At 42.3% G+C, this 20,695-nt stretch overlaps 1 non-coding gene across 1 annotated transcript; it reads left to right on the top strand.

The window, feature by feature from the left end:
• The first annotated feature begins 15,194 nt into the window (after positions 1-15,194).
• On the top strand, positions 15,195-15,286 carry LOC127487301 (small nucleolar RNA U83B). The gene has a single exon (XR_007914038.1). It is a non-coding gene; the product is annotated as a small nucleolar RNA U83B (small nucleolar RNA).
• Positions 15,287-20,695: the final 5,409 nt, after the last annotated feature.

Genomic DNA, 20,695 nt, shown 5'->3' on the forward strand with positions numbered 1-20,695 from the left:
ACCCCAAGCCACCTTTGCTATTGCAGTGCCTTCCAAGAGTGATTTTGTTCTTGATCTCTTTAGAGTTGTTGCCCTTTATTGGTGTTCAAATAGAGGTGGTTGATGGATTGCACTTGAGTCCATCTGGCATAAATAATCCCATTGCAAAGGCATTTCACTAAAACATTGTATGTATGTATACACATAGTTCCTTTTGTGAGAATGCTCTGTTCCTATCATTAGGCAGTAGAATCATTGGCACCTGTGCTCATGTCAGCAACTGTTGATAAAGGCTGGTTTCCATGTGTTAATTACAACACCAATTATATTAACCCACTATTGAACAATTCTCTTCATTTTAAGTTCTCTAAAGGACTTTTAGGTTTAGAGGAACCTTGAAACCTCTTAGCGAAGGCTTGTGATAATAAAAGATTTGAAATCCATGTACTTGACATTTGTATGGTCAATTTCCAAATGACTCTAAATATCTATAGGCAGAATTTCTTAAGATTAGCATTCTGGTTACTCCAGAAGAGAGTCAAGATAATCAAAGACAAGCTTCACGTTGCAACAGACATATGAATCCATGGTACGTATGAAGGCTGTTTAAGCAGCTACTTTCACTGTCTACCCTTCAGGATCAAAACCACAGAAAAAAGTTGATTCTGCTGATGTCATGTTATTGTCACAGGTTTAATAATTGATTATGAAGGTCAGCAGGAGATAAGCACAATATTCTTTTTTAAAAAATATTTATTTATTTATTTGAAAGTCAAAGTTACACAGAGAGAAGGAGAGGCAGAGAGAGAGACAGAGAGAGAGGTCTTCCATCTGTTGGTTCACTCGCCAATTGGCTGCAACAGCCAGAGCTGCGCTGATCTGAAGCCAGGAGCCAGGAGCTTTTGCTGGGTCTCCCACGAGGTGCAGGGGCCCAAGGCCTTGGGCCATCTTCCACTGCTTTCACAGGCCAAAGCAGAGAGCTGGAATGGAAGTGGAGCAGCCAGGACTTGAACCGGTGCCATATGGGATGCCGGCACTTCCGGCGGTGGCTTTACCTGCTATACCACAGTGCTGGCCCCAAGAAAGCACAATGTTCTAAAGATTTGCATTTCCACAGAGAAAACACTTAATAACAGCCCTGTCACCAACTTTTCCATATACAGTCATGTTGTGCTAAGCGCTGGCATCACTATTTATTTTAAATTAAAATCTATTCACCTACCAAGAGATATCAGTCTGGGTGGTTGAAGTTATGCTGTGGTAACAAACAGTCCCCAGATCTCGTCACCACATTAGTTCTCTCTGATGCTGCAAACCCACCACGGTGGACTGAGCTGTGTGTCCTCTGAGCACATCCTCTTTTATATGTTTATATTTATTTGTATAATTTAAATATTAATTCATTTTATATTTTAAATATTTATTTATATTATTTGAAAGGCAGGGTTTTGGAGAGAAGGAGAACCAGAGAAAGAGAGAGAAAGAGAGAGAGAGCGTCCATCCGCTGGTTCACTCCCCAAATGGCCACCATGGCCAGGAGCCAGAGCTTCGGGAGCTTCACCCAGGTCTCCCATGTGGGTGCAGGGACGCAGGGACTTAGGCCCTCCTCCACTGCTTCCCCAGGTGCATTAGCAGGGAGCTGAATTACAAGTGGAGCAGCCAGGACATGAGCCGGCACCCATGTGGGATGCCGGCATCATAGGTGGTGGCTTAACCTGTTACGCCTCAATGTCGGCCCTTGTGCGGCAGCTTCTGATTCATCTGCTGAAGCTTTGACTCCCGTTATTATGGAACTTGGAGCTGGAACCTTTGGGAGGTGGTTAGGTTTAGGTCATGAGGGTGGGGCCTCACGATGGGATTAGTGACCTTGTAAGAAGAGACACCAGGGAACTTGCTTTCTTCTCCCTCTTCCCTTGCATATGTACCAAGGATTTGCCACGTGAGCACAAAGAGAAGGCAACCACCAGAAAGAAAGCCCTCTCTAGAACCCAACTATGTTGGCACCCTGATCTCAAACTTGCAGCCAGGGGAACAAAGTCTGTGGATTCAGCCACCCAGTCTATGGAATTGGTGACAGCCCAAGCTGATTAAGACACTAGATCAGCAGGGGGCTCTGTTCACCAAGGTCACTGAAGGAACCTGACTGCTGGCGCAAAGGTTAACCATTGCTGTGCCAAGGAAAAAGGAAAGAGTTTGAACAACTGTCTCAGTTTGCAAATTTATTGTCCAGGAATAGTCACAGGGGACAGGATGTATAAGGAAAGGGGAAAGTACCAGTTATTTACAAGCAGTACTAATGTCTACCATAAAGATATCTAAATCAGATATTCTATAAATGTATGTTAACGAGTAATCGAAGTATTGTACAACATATAAGATAATGTCAAAATGACAGCTTTAACAGGAAAATTTTAAACCATTACTCATATTAAGGGACAGACAACAAACTCTCCTGTTGAAGGGTCTATATAAAAGATTTAGTTAGTAGGTTAGTTAGTTAGTTAGTTGAAAGGCAGGATGACCCAGAGAGGGAGACACAGAGAGAGAAAGATCAGGCTTCTGCTGCTTAGCTCCCCAGATGACTGCAATACCAGGGCTGGGCCAAGCCAAAGTCAGGAGCCCAGAACTCCACCCAGAACTCCCACAGAGGTATCAGGATCCGTGGGCCATCCTCCTCTACTTTCTTAAGAGCATTAGCAGGGAGTTGGATTGGAAGCAGAGCACCTAGAACTAGAACAAACTATCCTATATGGGATGTCAGTGTTGCAGACAGTGGCTCCACCTGCTGCACCACACCACCAGCCCCTCAAAAAAAAAAAAAAAAAAAAAAACCAGAAAACGAAAAACAAATGAAAAAAGAACCCCACAGTTGCTCTATGAATTTTGCTTTTAACCAGTCTGCTTTACTTTGATTGGACCACTTCTACGTCTTAATAGCCATTGCTTTGATTGTGCTTTGTCCTCAGGATCTCAGGATCATAATGCTAAAGCCGTGTTTCATCTCCTACAATTCCTGGAAGAAATACTTCAAGATCTTGATCCTACTCATTTAAAATTTCCATTAGAAGCTCTGCTTTTTTTCTGCAACTGACATAAGCACAGCACCCATTGAGCAGAAAGTTTTCTACACTTTAGTTTTTTCACTCAGACTTGTGCGAGCTGAATCAATTGAGATATCTATAATGTTGGCTATCATTTCTGCTAGGTCTTTTTAAATTAGGGCATGAACAAGATGAATATTTTCCTTGCAAATTGGTGTTGGTGGTCTTTCACTGTGGTCTTCACTTTCAAAATCATCCTGTCTCATCTGAAAATGTGTTATCCATTCGTAAACTTTTGAGTTAATTAAGTTATTGTCATCATAAATTTTTCATAAGGTATCAGTTATTTCACCAGTCTTTTACCCAACCTTTACCATAGATCTGGTATTTGTTCTTGCTTTAATTTCAGCAAAATTCCTATTGTTCAGCTGAGGGCTGTTTTCAAACTTCTTAGTGCCTAAAACTAGATCCTGCTCAGAACATTATACCAAGTTAGTATAAGTTTATTTTGGAAAAAAAATTAAATCCGTGCATAAGTTTTTTTTTCCTAATATGCATTTTCTATGAATGCTTATTATGAAAAATATGCACAGGATTTTTATGAAGACCCCATGTAGTTGAAGAGATGACAATTGAGACTTTTTCCAGGAAAGATGACAATCACAGAATCAAGAAAACCAACAATTATCAAGAAGACAAATAATAAGCCATAGTCAGGCCTGTCAAAAAAAATGAAGACAAGAGAAATTCATTAGAAAAAGAAAAAGCCAAATTATCTTACAAAGATCAACAGTTGGCCTGCCAGCTGACTCTTCGAAAAGGACAGAATACAGTGGAATGTTTCTTCAGTATTATGGGGGGTTGGGAGGATGGACCCAAAGTTACTAAGCTAGATTTAAATATCCTTTAAAGACCAGGAGAAAAACACATTGTCAGAAAATGCAAACTGGAAAGTGTTACCATAAGGAGACCCTCTCTAAAAGACAGTTTAAAGAATGTAGTTGACACAGAAGCAAAGTGATCAGAGTGAGGAACAAAGTGAATAAAATAGCAATCATAATATCTTACAGTATTTTAGCACAATAACCCTCTAAGTCAAGAAGGGGCAGAGAGGGGCTGGCATCATGGCACAACACAGGTTAAGTGGCCACCTGCACCTGTATCCCTTAAGGGCACGCCACTTCAAGTTCTGGCTGTTTTGCCTCCGAACCAGTTCCCTACTAATGCTCCTGGGAAAGCAGCAGAAGATGGCCCAGGGGCTTGGGCCCCTGCCACCCATGTGGGAGATCTGGAAGAAGCTCCTGGCTCCTGGCTCCTGGCTTCGGCCTGGCCCAGCCCTGGCAGTTAAGGCCACTTGGGGAGTGAACCAGCAGATCTCTCTGTCTCTCTGTCTCTCTCTCTCTCTCTCTGTGATTCTGCCTCTCAAATAAATAAATACATTTTTTTTAAAAAAGTAATAGAGTTAAAGTTCCTACTTTCAGAACTCGTATATAATTTTATTTTTTTAAATTATTTTTACTAATGAAGTTTAGTCTTGGATAAATTAAGTGTCCAAGTTATGATTTCTAGGGTAATGACTAAAACTATACAGAGAAAATGTGTAACTTCCAAATTGATAAAAAAAAATTAAAAGGAATGCCAAAAAAGAGAAATAGAAAACTACAAATAATGTGGCATATATAAATCAATAATTACAGTGAATGTTTAACTCGCAGGGAAGATAATTTTAGACTATTATGAACTGATAACCTCACAATATAGGATGCAGCAATCACAGTTACAAAAGAAGTTCATATCTCTTAGTAACTAATAAAGCACATGAGAAAAAATCAAGAATATAGGTTGAAAAAACTCAATGGAGATGGATAGATACTCATATATATAAATGTGTCCAAGCGCTGCAGACCATGCATTGTTTTCAAATACATGGGCAGCATTTATGAATGTAAATCATATCTTAACAAATTCTTATAGATTTCTATCACGCATATCAGATTCTTTTTTTCACATCAGATTCCTTGAACATAGAAAAGTTAACTAGAAATTTTACCAGTTAAGATACTAGAAATATCTATCTGCTTGAAATTCTAAAAAAGCATTTATAAATACAGTGTTGAGCAAAGAAGAAAGTACAGTGAAAATTAGAAGATTTTTAACTCAGAAAAATTCTTCATAAAAGACTGAAAGTTAATGAGGTAAGTATCTATCTTACAAATTGTTTAAACAGCAACATAAAAAAATAACATGAATGAGTAGAAATTAATTATGTCTTTAAAATACATAAATTAGGGCTAGAGCTGTGGCGTAGCAGGTAAAGCCGCCGCCTGCAGTGCCGGCATCCTATATGGGCAGCAGTTCAAGTCCCAGCTGCTCCACTTCCAATCTAGCTCTCTGTTATGCCCTGGGAAAGCAGTAGAAGACGGTCCAAGTCCTTGGGCCCCTGTACCTACATGGGAAGACCCAGAGGAAGCTTCTGGCTCCTGGCTTTGGACTGGCCCAGCCCTGGCTGTTACAGCCAATTGGGGAGTGAACCAGAGGATGGAAAACCTCTTTCTCTCTCTGCCTCTCCTCTTTCTGTGTAACTCTGACTTTCAAATAAATAAATAAATCTTTAAAAAATAAAATAAAATAAAATACAAAAATTAATCATGAAAAGACTAAATTGTCAAACCCAGGGCAAGACTGATAATAAAAGTGAGTATATAAATAAAAAAAGTATTAGTATTAAAGACCTCCACCAATTATGTTAACACTCTCAAATGAAATTTTTAAGTATAAATGGAGCAAAATGTATAGAAGATCTATTTCAGGAAAAACAGAACTTTAATGAAAAAATCAAAGGAAAACTAAGTAAATGGAGAGACAGCCCACATTCATGGTCAGGAATTCATGGGAATCATTAATCCTAAAATAGTATTTTCCCTCAACTTTATCGATCGATTTAATGTGATCTCAAAGTTCCAGCAAATTTTTAAAAAGATTTTTATTTACTTATTTGTTTGGAAGGCAGAGTTAGAGAGAAGGAGAGCAAGAGACAGATAAGAGAGATCTTCCTTCCTCTGGTTCACCTCTAAATGGCTGCAGTGGCCGATGCTGGACCAGGCTGAAGCCAGGAACTAGCAACTCCATCTGGGTCTCTCACAAGGGTGGCAGGAGCCCAAGTACCCAGGCCACCCTCTGCTGCTTTTCTGGGCTCCTTGTCAGGAAGCTGGATCAGAAGCAGAGCAGCCGGGACTCAGATCGGCACTCATATGGGACGCTGGCATCACAGGCAGCAGTCCAAACCAGCAGCTCCTCAGCAAATTGTTTTGTGATATTGACAATCTGAGTCTAAAATTTATATGGAGAGACAAAAGACCCAGAATAAACAAAACATTATTGAACGAGACGAATTAACGAAGGCTGACAGGACCTGACTCGAAGACTATAGCAATCAAGACAGGGTTATAGTGCCAAAAATGATATATAGATAAGTGGAACAGATTAGAAAACCCAGATATAGACCTACAGAAATATAATCTTACCTTCAGCAAAGGGGAAAAGGAAATTCAATGGAGAAAGGATAGTCTTCTCAACAAAACAGTTCTAGGACAACTGGAAATCCATGTGCAAAATAATGAATCTACATCAACCTTACATGCTTCACAAAAACCAATTGAAAATGGGTCACAGACCTAAATGTAAAACATAAAATTCCCAAAGGATAACTTAAAGAAAAATCTAGATGACCTTGGATTTGGCAATTACTTTTTATATATATAACACCAGAGTAATAATCCATAAAAGAAAGATGGATAAGTTATTAAAATTAAAAACTTGTGAACTGCAAAAGAAACTGTCAAGCAAATGGGAAGGCAAAAACACATGAAGGAAATTTTGCATAAGATATATTGGTAAAGGGTAGTTATACAAAGAGCTATTAAAACTCAACAATTAGAAGACAACTCTAAAATTGGGCAGGACACCTAAAGAGGTACCTTACCAAAGATTTACAGATGACAGGGTTTACAAAAATATGCTCAGCATCATACGTTACTAGGAAAGTACACATCAAAACAACAAAGACACCAGTATTTCTCTCTCTCTCTCTCTCTCTCTCTCTCTCTCTGGAGAAATAAGCAGAGCACAGAGAATTTTCAGGGCAATGAAAGTATAATTCTATAAAAGTAGATAAATTTCATTATACATTTGCCAAGCCCATAGAATATACAACACTAAGAATGAGTTCCATGTAAACTATGGATTTGGGTGGCAATGATGGGTCAGTATTGGCTCATCGGTTCTAATGAATGGAGCACTGCAGTGTGGGACACTGATGGTAGGGGAAACTGCATATGTGGATGAAGGGGATATATGAAAACTTATGCTTTCTGCTATGGAGCTAAAACTGCTCTACAAATGAAACCTGCATTAACAAATGAGGAGAAATAAAGATTTTTCAGATACAAAGGAAAACAATGTTAAAACAGGAAGAAGGGCATAGCTAAAGAAATTGCACACATCAAAAAGAAATTATAAATGAATTAAATTTGAAAAAGCTTCAAATTTGAGAGCTTCAGTGAAACGAACAAAATGTTTAGAAAAATATAGCTTACCTAAAATGACTCAATTTTTTAAAAAAATATTTATTTATTGGGGTTGGTGCTGTGGCGCAGTGGGTTAAAGCCCTGGCCTGAAGTGCCAGCATCCCATATGGGCTCCGGTTCTAGTCCCGGCTGCTCCTCTTCCAATCCAGCTCTCTGTTATGGCCTGGGAGAGCAGTAGAAGATGGCCCATGTCGTTGGGCCCCTACACCAGCATGGGAGACCCAGAAGAAGCTCCGGGCTCCTGGCTTCGGATAGGCGCAGCTCTGGCCATTGCGACCATCTGGGGAGTGAACCAGCAGATGGAAGACCTCTCTCTCTGTCTCTACTTTTCTCTATAACCCTGTCTTTCAAATAAATAAAAATAAATCTTAAAAAAAGGAAACAATTGCTGAAACTTTAATATGGAGCAAAGATGTAGCAAAATTTGAAAAAACAAACAAAAAAACCAGCTGTGGCCTGCAGCACTGGCATCTCATATAGGCACTAGTTGGAGTCCCAGCTGCTCCACTTCCAGTCCAGCTCCCTAGTAATGTGCCTGGGAAAGCAGCAGAGGATGGCCCAAGTACTTGGGCCCCTGCCACCCATTTGGGAGACCAGTAAGTGGCTCCTGGCTCCTGGCTTCAGCCTGGCTCAGTCCTGGCTATTGCAGCCATTTGGGGAGTGAACCAGTGGATGAAAGACTATGCTCGCTCTCTCTCTCTCCCTCTCCCTCTCTCTCTCTCTCTGTGTATCTCTTCTCTCTCTGTAACTCTGCTTTTTAAACAAACAAAAAAGTTTTTTTTTTTTATTTGATAGGCAGAGTTATAGAGAGAGAGGGAAAAATAGAGAGAGATCTTCCATCCACGGTTCACTTCTCAAACGGCTGCAATGGCAAGGGCTGGGCCGGGCCAAAGCCAGCAGCCAAGAGCTTTATCCAGGTCTCCCATGTGGGTAGCAGGGGGCCAACACTTGGGCCATCTCCTGCTGCTTTCCCAGGTACATTAGCAGAGAGCGGGATTGGAAGTGGAGCAGCCAGGACTTGAACCTGGACCCATATGGATGCCGGCACCATGAGCAGAAGCTTTACCCACTACACCACAGAGCAGGCCCCAAATGACTCAATCTTGATAAGGAATATGTGTCTAAGAATTTGTCCATTTTTCCTAGGTTATCAAATTTCTTGCCAGTAGTTGTTTACGGTCATCTCTAACAATCTTTTTTATTTGTGTGGTGTCAGTAGCAATGTCTCCATTTTCATCTCTGATTTTATATATTCAAATCCTTTTTTCATGATTAGAATAGCTAAAGGTTTGTCACTTTTTTCATCTTTTCATTTGGCTCGTCATTTCATTAGTTTCTTTTGTATTTATTTATTTATGCTCTGAGTTTTGTATTTCCTATTACCAATTTTGGATTTGATTTGTTTTTCTTTTTCTAGTTCCTTGAAGTACATTGATAAGTTGTTTATTTGAGTTCTTTCTGGTTTTTTGATGCAGGCTTTGATTGCTATATATTTCGCTCCTGAACCACTATTGCTGTATTTCACAGGCGCTGGTATGCTGTGTTTACATTTTCATTCATTTCAAGAACCTTTAAAATTTCCTTCTTAATTTCTCCTTTGATCCATTGATTGTCCAGGATTAGCATTTTTTTAAATTTCCATATATCTGTGAAGTTTCCAAAGTTTCTGTTGTTATTGATTTCTTTTTTTATTCCATTGTTGTCAGAAAAAAAAGATAGATATAATTTCTATTTTTTTAAATTTGTTGAGACTTGTTTATGACTTACCATATAATCTATCCTGGAAAATGTTGCATGTTGCTATTTAGAAGAATGTGTATACTCAGCTGTTGAATGTAAAGCTCTGTAGATGTCTGTTAGGTCCAATCAATGTAGGGTACAATTTAATCCAGCTATTTCTTTGTCAATTTTCTGTCTCATTGACCTGTCCATTTATGAAAGTGGGGTGTTAGAGTTCCCTATTATTATTTTGAAATTTGTCTCTTCCTATAGCCTATTAATATTTGCTTCATGTATTTGAGGCTGTACTTCTGGGTGCATATTATTTACAAGTATTATTTCCTCTTGCTAGGTTGAATCTTGTATCATTATATAATGACTTTTGTGTTCTCTTATTAGTGATTTTGATTTAAAATCTATCTTATCTGATAGAAGTATGTCTGCTTATGCTTTCTTTTGGATTCCCTTTGCATCTTGTTGCATCATTTTACTTTCAGTCTACGTGTGTCCTTAGAAGTGAAGTGAGTTTCCTGTAAGCAACACATAGTTGAGTCCCATTTTAAATCAATTTGGTCATGCTGTGTCTTTCTATTGGGGAATTTAGTCTGTCGATATTTAAGGTAATTAAGATAGGCAGAATCTTACCACTACTATTTTAATACTTACTTTGTATTTTTATTGTGTTTCCTTTCTTTCTCCCTCTCTCACATTTTTCATTTGTGGTTAAGTGATTTTCTCTAATGGTATACTTTGATTCCTTGCTTATTATTTTTGGCAAGTCTGCTATAGGTTTCTCTTTGTGGTTATCATGAGGCTTACAAAAATCTTTTGGCTATGACAATCTGTATTGAAATGACAACAACACTGGTTATAAAGACAGGGAAAGAGACAAACAGAAAACAGTTAAGAAATCCTAATAAAGCACTCCACATTTGTGCTCCAGTCCTCCCCCACATTTTGAATTTTTGACATTACATGTGACCTCTTTCTGTATTGCATGTCTCTTAACATTTTAATGTAGACATTATAGTTTTTAGTTTTTGTGTTTTTTTTTTTTTTTTTACTTCACAGCAAATATTTAAATGGTTTACACATCAAAATCACACTATTAGGGCATTCTGAATTTGTTTCTTTAGTTACTCTTAACAGAAGGTGAGTTTTCTACCGTCTGATATTTTGTTCTTACTTATTAGCATCAGTTTCTTTCAGTTTGAAGAACTGCCTTTAGCATTTCTTGCAAGACAGGTCTGATGGTGATAAATGTTCTCAGCTTTTGTTTGTCTGGGAACGTCTTTATCTGTCTCTCATATCTGAAGGACAGCTTTGCCAGACACAGCATTCATTCTTAAAAAAGATTTACTTATTTAATGGGCAGTGTGACAGAGAGGAAACGAAAGAGAGAGAGAGAGATCTTCTATCTCTAACACTAGACAGCACCTTATGCTATCTAGTTTGCCCCACCCCATCCACTCTTGATGTGCCTTCGAAGGGCCTGCATTAGGCTCTGACTCCTCATCTCTCCCTAAATGGATGCAATGGCCCGGGCTGGGCCAGGCCAAAGCCAGGAACCAGGAACTCCATCCTGGTCTCCCATATGGGTAACAGAGGCCCATCTTCCACTGCCTTCCTAAGCACATTAGCAGGAAGTTGGATTAGAAATGGAGCAGCTGAGCCTCCAACCAGCACTCCATTATGGGATGGGGACATTGTAAGCAGCGTCAGCCACAACATCAGCCCCCAGATGCAGTATTCTTGGCTGACAATTTTTTCCTTTTAACACCATAAAAGCTTCATCCCATTCCCTCCTAGCCTGTAAGGCTTCTGCTCAGAAATCTGTAGTCAGAGAAATTAGAACCCTTTTATGTATTATTTGCTTCTTTCTTTCTTGCAGCTTTCAGAGTATTCTCTTTATATTTAATCTAGGTTTGGGAAGTTTTATGTCATTATCTCATTGAATATGTTCTCTAACATTCTGAAGTCCCGCGTGAATCCTAGTAACTCAAACATTTGCTCTTTTCATGCTATTCCACATTTCCCATAAGTTTTCTTCATTCCTCTTGATTTTTTTTCTTTTTTCTCATCCAACACTTTTTCAAAGAGCCTGTCTTCAGGCTCCCTGACTCCTTCTTCTGTTTGATCTGTTCTGCTATTGATGCCTTCTATCACATTTTTAATTTCACTTAGTGTACTTTTCAGCTGAAGGATCTCTGCTTGATTTTTGTCTAACGATTTCCATATCTCTACCAAATCTCTGTCAGAATATTGAATCATTTATGCGTGTACTCTTGAGTTTCACTGAGTTTCTTGGCAACAGATTTTGAAATGTTCATCTGAGCATTTAGAAGGTTCAACTTCCAGGTGGTTGGCTTCTGGCACCTTATTTTGCTCTTTAGGTGAGGTCATGGTTCCCTGGAAGTTCTTGGCTCTTACTGATGTGTGACGTCATCTGCACATTGGAGGATTAGTTTTAGTAACCTGACTTCCTTTGTTAACTGTCCTAAATTCTGAGCAGCTTATCCTCCGAGCCTGTGGATACTTTTGCTATCTAACACTAGACAGCACCTTATGCTATCTAGTTTGCCCCACCCCATCCACTCTTGATGTGTTTTTGCTGATTCAGTCCTATAAAATTAGTGCCAACTCAAATTTGTCTCAAATCTGCAGTTGATGTGTGATTCAGTGTAGAATAGGGAAATGCCTTCGAAGGGCCTGCATTAGGCTCTGACTGACTCCTCATCCTTTCTCCACAAATGCCATGTTACTGGAGTACATCCTGAGCCCACAGCCCACCAAGACCAGCGCATCCTTGAGGAGGTAGGACCAAGGCTCACTCTGTCATGGTCTGTCTTCCTGCTGGTGTGGGCTCACTGCCTGATATAAACCTATCAGATGCTGATGATTCAGGATCACAGAACTCTACTGGGCACAAAACAGGTATAGAGGCTCTGTCTGCAAGCAAGGCCTGGGCACTGGTACTGTTCAGATCTGCTCAATGCTAGGTTTCATTAACCTCTCACTGAGTTCCAGAACAATCCTATGATTTCTTGCTGTCTGTGTAAGGTTGTAGGAGTGATGGAGGCAGGCCTCAGCTTCTCAGGCATGCCCTAAGTGGCCTACAACTCGGTCTCATAGTCTCTAGGCCCTGTACAATCATAGGGATATACGCAGGCCCATGAGGAGAAGTTGATGGTGAAACATGCCAAAACAAATTTGTCTCATGAGAATGTCCACAGGAACTTGCCTAGGGATAGAAACCATTAGGAGCTACCTAGCATTGCACCTATTACCAGCCCCTCACTGATTTCCAAAATAGTCCTTGTTGTCTCCCTCAAGGTTGGATGAGGGTGATTAAGACGGCCCCCAGGCCATTCAGATTGGCCCCTGGCTGGTCATCCTGGGTCCCACAGTTCCTGAAGCCATCAAGTCTCAGGGAGGCCCACCAGCCTTACCTAAGGCCAGCAGCGTGACACAGGAGAAAATGAGCCCAGTCTACCAGAGCACAGGTCTTCCCGTAACTCCTGGCAAGCTAGAAGCTCAGTCTGTGACCACCAGCGGGCAGGAGTTTGGGGTCGGAGTGGGGTATGAGGCCCTTGGGCTTTATCAGGTGTCAGGTCTCAGCATGGTAGACCTGACCCTGAGCTCCTGGAATTTTATTTTCTGCAGGTGGTCAGTGGTCAGGCAGAGTTTGACAGTGAGAGAGAGAGAGACAGAGAGAAAGGTCTTCCTTTTTCTGTTGGTTCATCCCCCAAATGGCTGCCATGGCCGGTGTGCTGCGGCCGGTGCGCTGCACCGATCCAAAGCCAGAAGCCAGGTACTTCCTCCTGGTCTCCCATGCAGGTGCAGGGCCCAAGCACTTGGGCCATCCTCCATTGCCTTCCCGGGCCACAGCAGAGAGCTGGACTGGAAGAGGAGCAACCGGGACAGAATCCGGTGCCCTGACCAGGTCTAGAACCCAGAGTGCCGGCGCTGCAGGCAGAGGATTAGCCAAGTGAGCCACGGCGCTGGCCAGGAGCATCAGTTCTAAGTAGAGAATTATTTGGGTGGTCAGAAACCAGTCAGTTAAAAAAAAAGCTCTTTTACTTCTTCAGCAAGCCGTACTAGGGTCCGTGTGTGCCTTTACAGGATTCCTTAAAACACTAAGTATACTTAGTGCAAATGAAAGAGCTGAGTTTCTCATCTGTCCCCTTTCAGACAAAATTGTGTTTGAGTCCTACAACTAATGGGAAATAATTCAAAAGCCACATTAAAATAGCACATTATGAATCAGATAATGTCCTGTAATCTGATAACTGTATAATGCTAGTTTTGACAAAAGCAATAAGCAAGGGAAAATAATATTGTTATTAGTCCCATCACAACAGCGTGCAAAAGCTGGGACAGGTTTGATATGTACAGCTTGCACTGCACCCTGAGGGTGGAGCACAGCACCCAGTTTAGAACCATGATTCCCCTCAGAGTTTCACAGTCCTGGTATGGTGTCATGCCCTTGGGAATTCTTTAGAATATGCAGTGTTTAACTATCTCAGATTGCTAAATATAGAGATGACTGTTGAAAACTATGGATATGTTGAAATCTATCCATGTATATGTTGAAATCTAAGTTCTTTCTTTGAAATTTCCAATGAATCAATGAATTATCTTTGTTTATGTAAAGACCAAACATGTTGTATCATATTCCATTGCACCAAACTCTTAAATATCTTAATAGAAAAGTATTAAACATTATTTTTCATACACTATGGTTTGTGCACATACTCTATACTGCTTATGAAAATAATAGGAAATAAATTGAGACTTTCCTTTAAAATGGGGTCCCATGTGATTTCAGCTGCCTAAAGTTTGCCATTTTACAGGCTAGAGTAAAGCCATGTTTCCTGTAAGATTGTAGGAATTTTTAAAGTGTCAGTAATAAAAATTATCATGTATTATATCAATATTTAGTAGGCTTGTCTTATAAAATAGTAGCTTGCAGATGACTGTAATTGTTTCAAGCAGTTGTAAGTATTAGGACTACACACAGGGCCATTAAACGTATTCAGACCATGTTGAGCAGGAACTCTCTGGACTGAGGTCCCTCCTGTCATCAAGGGAAGAGGCAGCAGGTGGTGCCTGCTTTTCTGGGTCGGAAAACAAGCTCAGAATTATTTTCTGGTCAGCTGAAGGACCCTAAAATAATAGAACCACTAGTTATTTCAAAATCTGCTAGAACTTCTCTACAGTTTCCACATTTCAGTTCAACAAATCTCTCTTGAGTAACTGGCCTTTTCCATAGTCTGTACCTGGAATGGAACTTTTTTTTTTTTTTTAAAAAAAAGATTTATTTATTTATTTGCAAGGCAGAGTTACAGAGGCAGAGAAGGGGAAAGAGGTCCTCCATCCGCTGGTTCACTCCCCAAGTGATCGCAACGGCCAGAGCTGGGCTGATCCAAAGCCAGGAGCCAGGAGCTTCTTCCAGGTCTCCCACATGGGTGCAGGGGCCCAAGGGCTTGGGCCATCTTCTACTGCTTTCCCAGGCCATAGCAGAGAGCTGAATCAGAAGTGGAGCAGCCAGGACTCAAACCGGCACCTAAATGGGATGCTGGTTTTGCAGGCAGCGGCTTTACCCGCTACACCACAGCGCCAGCCCCTGGAACTTTTTTAAATGAATAAAACATACTCTCAAGGCTGGCGCTGTGGCGTAGCAGGTAAAGCTGCCACCTGCAGAGCTGGCATCCCATTTGGGCACTGGTTCAAGTCCCAGCTGCTCTATTTCCAATCCAGCTTTCTCTTATCACCTGGGAAGGCAGTAGAAGATGGCCCAAGTATACCTGCTTTCAAGAAAAATTGTATGTTATGTATAGAATATCTACATATGAAGTGGATATGGATAAATGTTTAGTAAAATACTAAAAATTTCTAAATCTCACAGTGCCCAAATCACATTATGGATCCATTCCCTGTTGCTTTTCTTCTGAGAACAGTGGAGAAGAAAAAATTATTAAACCTATAAAACATTTTTTAAATTAAGTTAAAAATTCAATGGCTTTTAAAAATATATTAATAAAAAGAACCCGGGCTGAATTTCTCTTTTAGTGATCCTTTGGTCGGCTCATTAGCTCATTGGCCATCAGTATAAGTGAACCTGGAGCTTCACTCACAGGGCAAACCCCACACATAGGCGAGGATTCCAAGGGTATGGCCAGAGCTTGGAACTCCAATCTCATTGTGAGCTCTATGGCCGCCTTGCCAAATGCCAACCTGCTGGTGATGCAATCTGCTCAGGCCCCTCACCACCTGTCCATTGGTGGAGATGGTAAAAATGAGTTGAGGTCTCATAGAAATTAACCAAGCACTAGGACTGTCTTCTGCTTTCACAGGCCCATTAGCAGGGAGCTAGATAGAAAGTAGAACAGCTGGGACTCAAACCAGCACCCATAGGGGATGTCAGCACTGCAGGCAGCGGCTTTATGCAGGCCCCACAGTCACCTTTAGAAAAGACATCCTGGGAAGAGACTTAGGAAGTCTGGGCAGAGGCCGATGTGACGTCACATTCCTCCAGGAGCAGAGGTCACACACCCTGTGCATTAATAACTATGGGTCCCACCCACCAAACTCCCACTCCCCGGGGGAAGATCTATGGGTGAGAAGAAGAAAACAGTTAGTGGGAAAGAGAAAACACTCAATGGGGTAAGGACACACCATTTTCCAGGTCACATAAAGTCATTATAGACAGATACATTCCTTGCATAGGCTCAAAACACAGATGAGAAAGACACCCACAGGTTTGAAAAGGAGTGAAAGCGACAAAAGGAAAACTAAAGTTTCGATGAGATTGCAGGTGATGTTAGAAACCCTCAAAGGCCAAGGAAAGTTAGCAGCACCTTGGTGGAAAGCAGCCAGGAGTTGCTCATTTAATTAGTGACAAAGCTCCCTTCAGAGCCCTTCAATTGGAAATCTCTGCAAACTCAGGTTCTACCTCTAATCCTTCAAGCTGGTATCTGGCTCTCAGTCTTCAGTCAGGGCCAGAGCTCAAGAAAGCTGCGCCTGTAGCCGGGCAAGCCAGAGAAGCTGATCAGCAAGGTCAAATCAAAGCAAGAATTGCCAGCCGGAAGTCGGCCCCAAAGCTGGCCCCCGGAGCTGCCAGCCTCCCAAGGGTGTCCACTCTCAGCTCAATGTCCCCAATGATTGCTGAGCTCTTTGAAAATCGCATTGTAAAAACAGAAGGAGAATTGCAAAACAGTAACTTAAAAATCCATGACCTTGGGAGATACTTTTTAATAGTTGAAAAACAAATGATATTTCAGGTAAATAAATTTTAGAGATAAGAATCTTAAGTAGCTATCTCTGGACATTGGTGTCATATTGAATTTCTTCTGGAAATTATGTATGAGTAAATCTGCATTTTCTTTGCGAACAAATGGTTCTTTTGAGTGACTTTATTTGGGAAGGCCTTTATTATTTTAAATTACTTATTTACTTTGTATTTATTTGAAAGACAGAAATAGAGAGAGACATCACACCTGCTGGTTCATTCCCCAAATGCTAGGAACAGCTAGGGTTGGGCCATGCTGCAGCCAGGAGCCAGGATTTCAATCCGTGTGCCCCAAGTTGGGTGGGTGGCAGGGATCCAAGTAGTTGAGCCATCACCTGCTGTCTCCCAGGGTGCACATTAGTAAGAAGCTGGAATCAGGAACAGAGCAGGAACTTGAACCCAGGCTTTCCTGTATGTGATGCCAGCATGCCAGTGGTGTTTTAACCATCAAATGCCTACTACCTTTTATTTTACTCTTATCAACCACCTGTCCTTCCAGCATCACCAGAGAAATAAGAATGAATAATTTAACCCAGAAAACGTTGTTACGGCCCTTTACAGTTCCACATAAGAAATAACACAGGAGAAAGAGAGAGAAATGTAGTCACCAAAGACCATTAAAACAAACAGGCCAGGAGCACACTTGAACAGACTAGCATTCTCTCACGCAGCCTCACAAGGATTCCATCAGAATGCATTAGAAGGTATTTGTTTAGGTGTCCGGAGTGGGATGGTGGCAGCAAGTGGACCTCTAGATACAGTAGAAGGTTTTGCTGAGGAGAGAAGTGGGGTGTCAGAGAAAAAGGACAGTCAAGGATGCTTTGTGGTTTTGGCCTGAGCACCTGGAAGGAAACAGGAAAGGATGGGAGGGAGGGGGCGAAAAGAGGAGGGAGAAAAAAAGGGGAGCCCCACTCCCCCACCCTGCTCCTCTGGCCTCTGCTCTCAGGGCTGGGCCTCTGCTCTGTTTTTCTTGCCCAGTGCATGATATCCTGCCCAGGACTGGCATCTGGCCTGATCCCCAGCCTGCTCAGCTGGGATCCTACGATCCCCTTAATCCAGCCCGGCCCCCAGGGGTCTGGACGCGGGCTGCTTCCCCTGTTAGGAAACAGATTCTCCAGAACTGGCATTGCCGCCTCACACTGAGCAGCTCTTGTTCCCAACTTCCTGCCGTCTTTATTGCCACAAGGAATGAACCTGCACTTGCATCCTTGGCTGCCTGGGATCCTGCTGTTCCTTCGTGCACAGACACTGCTCCCTCATGCTTCTCTCCCGTCTCTCACTTTTGCTCAAAGGTATCCCTCTGGTTCTGAGCCCAGGAATCACTGGACACTGCCCACAGGACAGGAGCTTTGCACGTCCCAATGTCGTGTGTTATCTGTAAGTGTAAGGTTTGTCGCTGGGACTCTGAAGCCGAGATTGACCCACCATATGTCTGTGATGGTAGCAAGGAAGGGAGACGATATAATATGATGAGCCCTTTGGTTTACACCAGCACTTAACAAATGCTTTTCTGAGATTATGTAATCTAATGTCCATAAAGCCCTATAAGTTTTATTCCTATTTTTTTTTTTGACAGGCAGAGTTATTGAGAGAGAGAGACAGAGAGAAAGGTCTTCCTTCCATTGGTTCACCCCCGCAAAGAGCCAGGTGCTTCCTCCTGGTCTCCCATGCAGGTGCAGGGTCCAAGCACTTGGGCCATCCTCCACTGCCTTACTGGGCCACAGCAGAGAGCTGGACTGGAAGAGGAGCAACCGGGACAGAATCCGGCGCCCCAACCGGCACTAGAACCCGGGGTGCTGGCGCCGCAGGCGGAGGATTAGCCAAGTGAGCTACGGTGCCGGCCTTTATTCCTACTTAATAGATAAATAAAACCCCTTTTCCTAGCAGGCACTGTATAACGACATTACCTGCTTTTCTTTTTTTTTTTTTTAAGATTTATTTATTTATTTGAAAGACAGAGTTACAGAGGCAGAAACAGAGGGAGAGCAAGAGCGAGAGAGAGAGAAGTCTTCCATCCGCTGGTTCGCTCCCCAGATGGCTGCAACAGCTGGAGCTGCACAGATCTGAAGCCAGGAGCCAGGAGTTTATTCCAGGTCTCCCACGTGGGTGCAGGGGCCCAAGGACTTGGGCCATCTTCCACTGATTTCCCAGGCCACAGCAGAGAGCTGGTTGGAAAGTGAAGCAGCTGGGACTTTGCACTGGTGCCCATACGGGATGTGGCACTGCCGGCGGCAGCTTTAGCCACTACACCACAACGGCAGCCCCAACTGTAATTTTCTCAATGTTCAGATCAATCCTATAGTTAGGTCAACACTGTTGATCTCTTTTAAGCCTCACGTCAATCCTGTTACTGTCCCCCATTTCACAGATGAGGGAATTGAGAGACAAAGAGTAACTTGCTTAGGGCCCTTCTTTAGTAAGTGCCACATTCAGAGTTTGAGCCCAGAAGTTTCGACTCCAGTCACACACAGGAAATTCAATCAGCACTGGGGCCACCACTGTGGCATAGTGGGTAAGGCCGCCGCCTGCAGTGCTGGCAACCCACATGGGCGCTGGTTCAAGTCCTGACTGCTCTTACCCTGATCCAGCTCTCTGCTATGGCCTGTGAAAACAGTAGAAGATGGCCCAAGTGCTTGGGCCCCTGCACCCATGTGGGAGACTAGAAGAAGCTCCTGCCTCCTTGCTTCAGATAGGCCCAGCTCTGGCCATTGCAGCCATTGTGGAGTGAACCAGCAGATGGAAGACCTCTCTTTCCCTCTCTCTCTCTCTCTCTGCCTCTGCCTCTCTGTAATTCTGCCTTTCAAAGTAAGTAAAAAGTAAATAAATCTATTTTTAAAAAAGAAATACATTACTTAATATTCTTATGTGTATACTTCTAACCTGTACCACTCCAAAGGGATATGAGGCAAGTTGCAGAAAATACATTCTACAATAAAATAAGGGGTATATAAAATATTTACACAGATAAAATAAAGAGGACTATGAAGCCTATTAAAGAAAAAAACAAATCAATGATACTTTGAAAGCACAGTTGGGGCTGGCGCTGTGGTGCTGGCATCCCATATGGGCACCAGTTCTAGTCCCGGCTGCTCCTCTTCCAATCCAGCTCTCTGTTGTGGCCTGGGAAATCAGTGGAAGATGGCCCAAGTCCTTGGGCTCCTGCACCCGCATGGGAGACCAGGAAGAAGCACCTGGCTCCTGGCTTCAGGTCGGCGCAGCTCCAGCCGTTGCGGCCACTGGGGAGTGAACCAACGGACGGAAGACCTCTCTCTCTGTCTCTCCCTCTCACTGTGTGTAACTCTACCTCTCAAGTAAATAAATAAATAAATAATCTTTAAAAAAATCATGGTAAGGAAGATTTCACTCAGAATCCTCATGTAGGTATAGAGGCCACTGCCATATGGTCTCCCAGTGGAGAAGAGATTGTCTCATCTCTGAATACAGAATTGACAGGAAGGAACCTACAGCCAAGGAACAAGGTAAGTGTCATGAATGGAAAATTCCTAAGAAGAACCATTAGTGGTGAGGGGTATTCTGGTTAGACCGACCTGACAAGACTCTTTCTGAAGACAGGCCAGCCTGATTAGATATGACCCAGGAGATGACGAGGACGAGGGCCCTGAGCAGATACCAAGGATGCTCGCATATCCAGGCTGGGGGGTGGAGGGCCGCAGATTCTGGCTAAGCTGACTTTGCAGAGCTATTTGCTAAACTGGCCAGATGGGTCTGAGATAAGATTCAAGAGACTGACTAAAGTTCGGCCAAGCGAAGACTTGTTTTCAGGCCAGAGGAAAGTTAATGCCGGAAACACACACTACGACGTTCTATTGACTTACAGTGGAGGGCCATGCAGACTGAAAGCCAGGTCAGATGAGTTTATGCAACTCAAACACACTGTAATAATTTCTGATCCATCTCTCATTACCAACTATGGCTTAAATACTAGGTAAACAGAAGAACCCATAAAAACTCCCTTTGTCCTGTTCAGCCTCCAGGTGGAAGACAAGGGCGTATGTTGAAGATGGAAAATCGACTTCCCTACAAGCTTCTAGAATCCAGGACAAGGTCACGAAACTAAG

Source organism: Oryctolagus cuniculus, chromosome 13 (genome assembly GCF_964237555.1).
Source record: "Oryctolagus cuniculus chromosome 13, mOryCun1.1, whole genome shotgun sequence".
In the NCBI taxonomy this organism is placed as follows: domain Eukaryota; kingdom Metazoa; phylum Chordata; class Mammalia; order Lagomorpha; family Leporidae; genus Oryctolagus; species Oryctolagus cuniculus.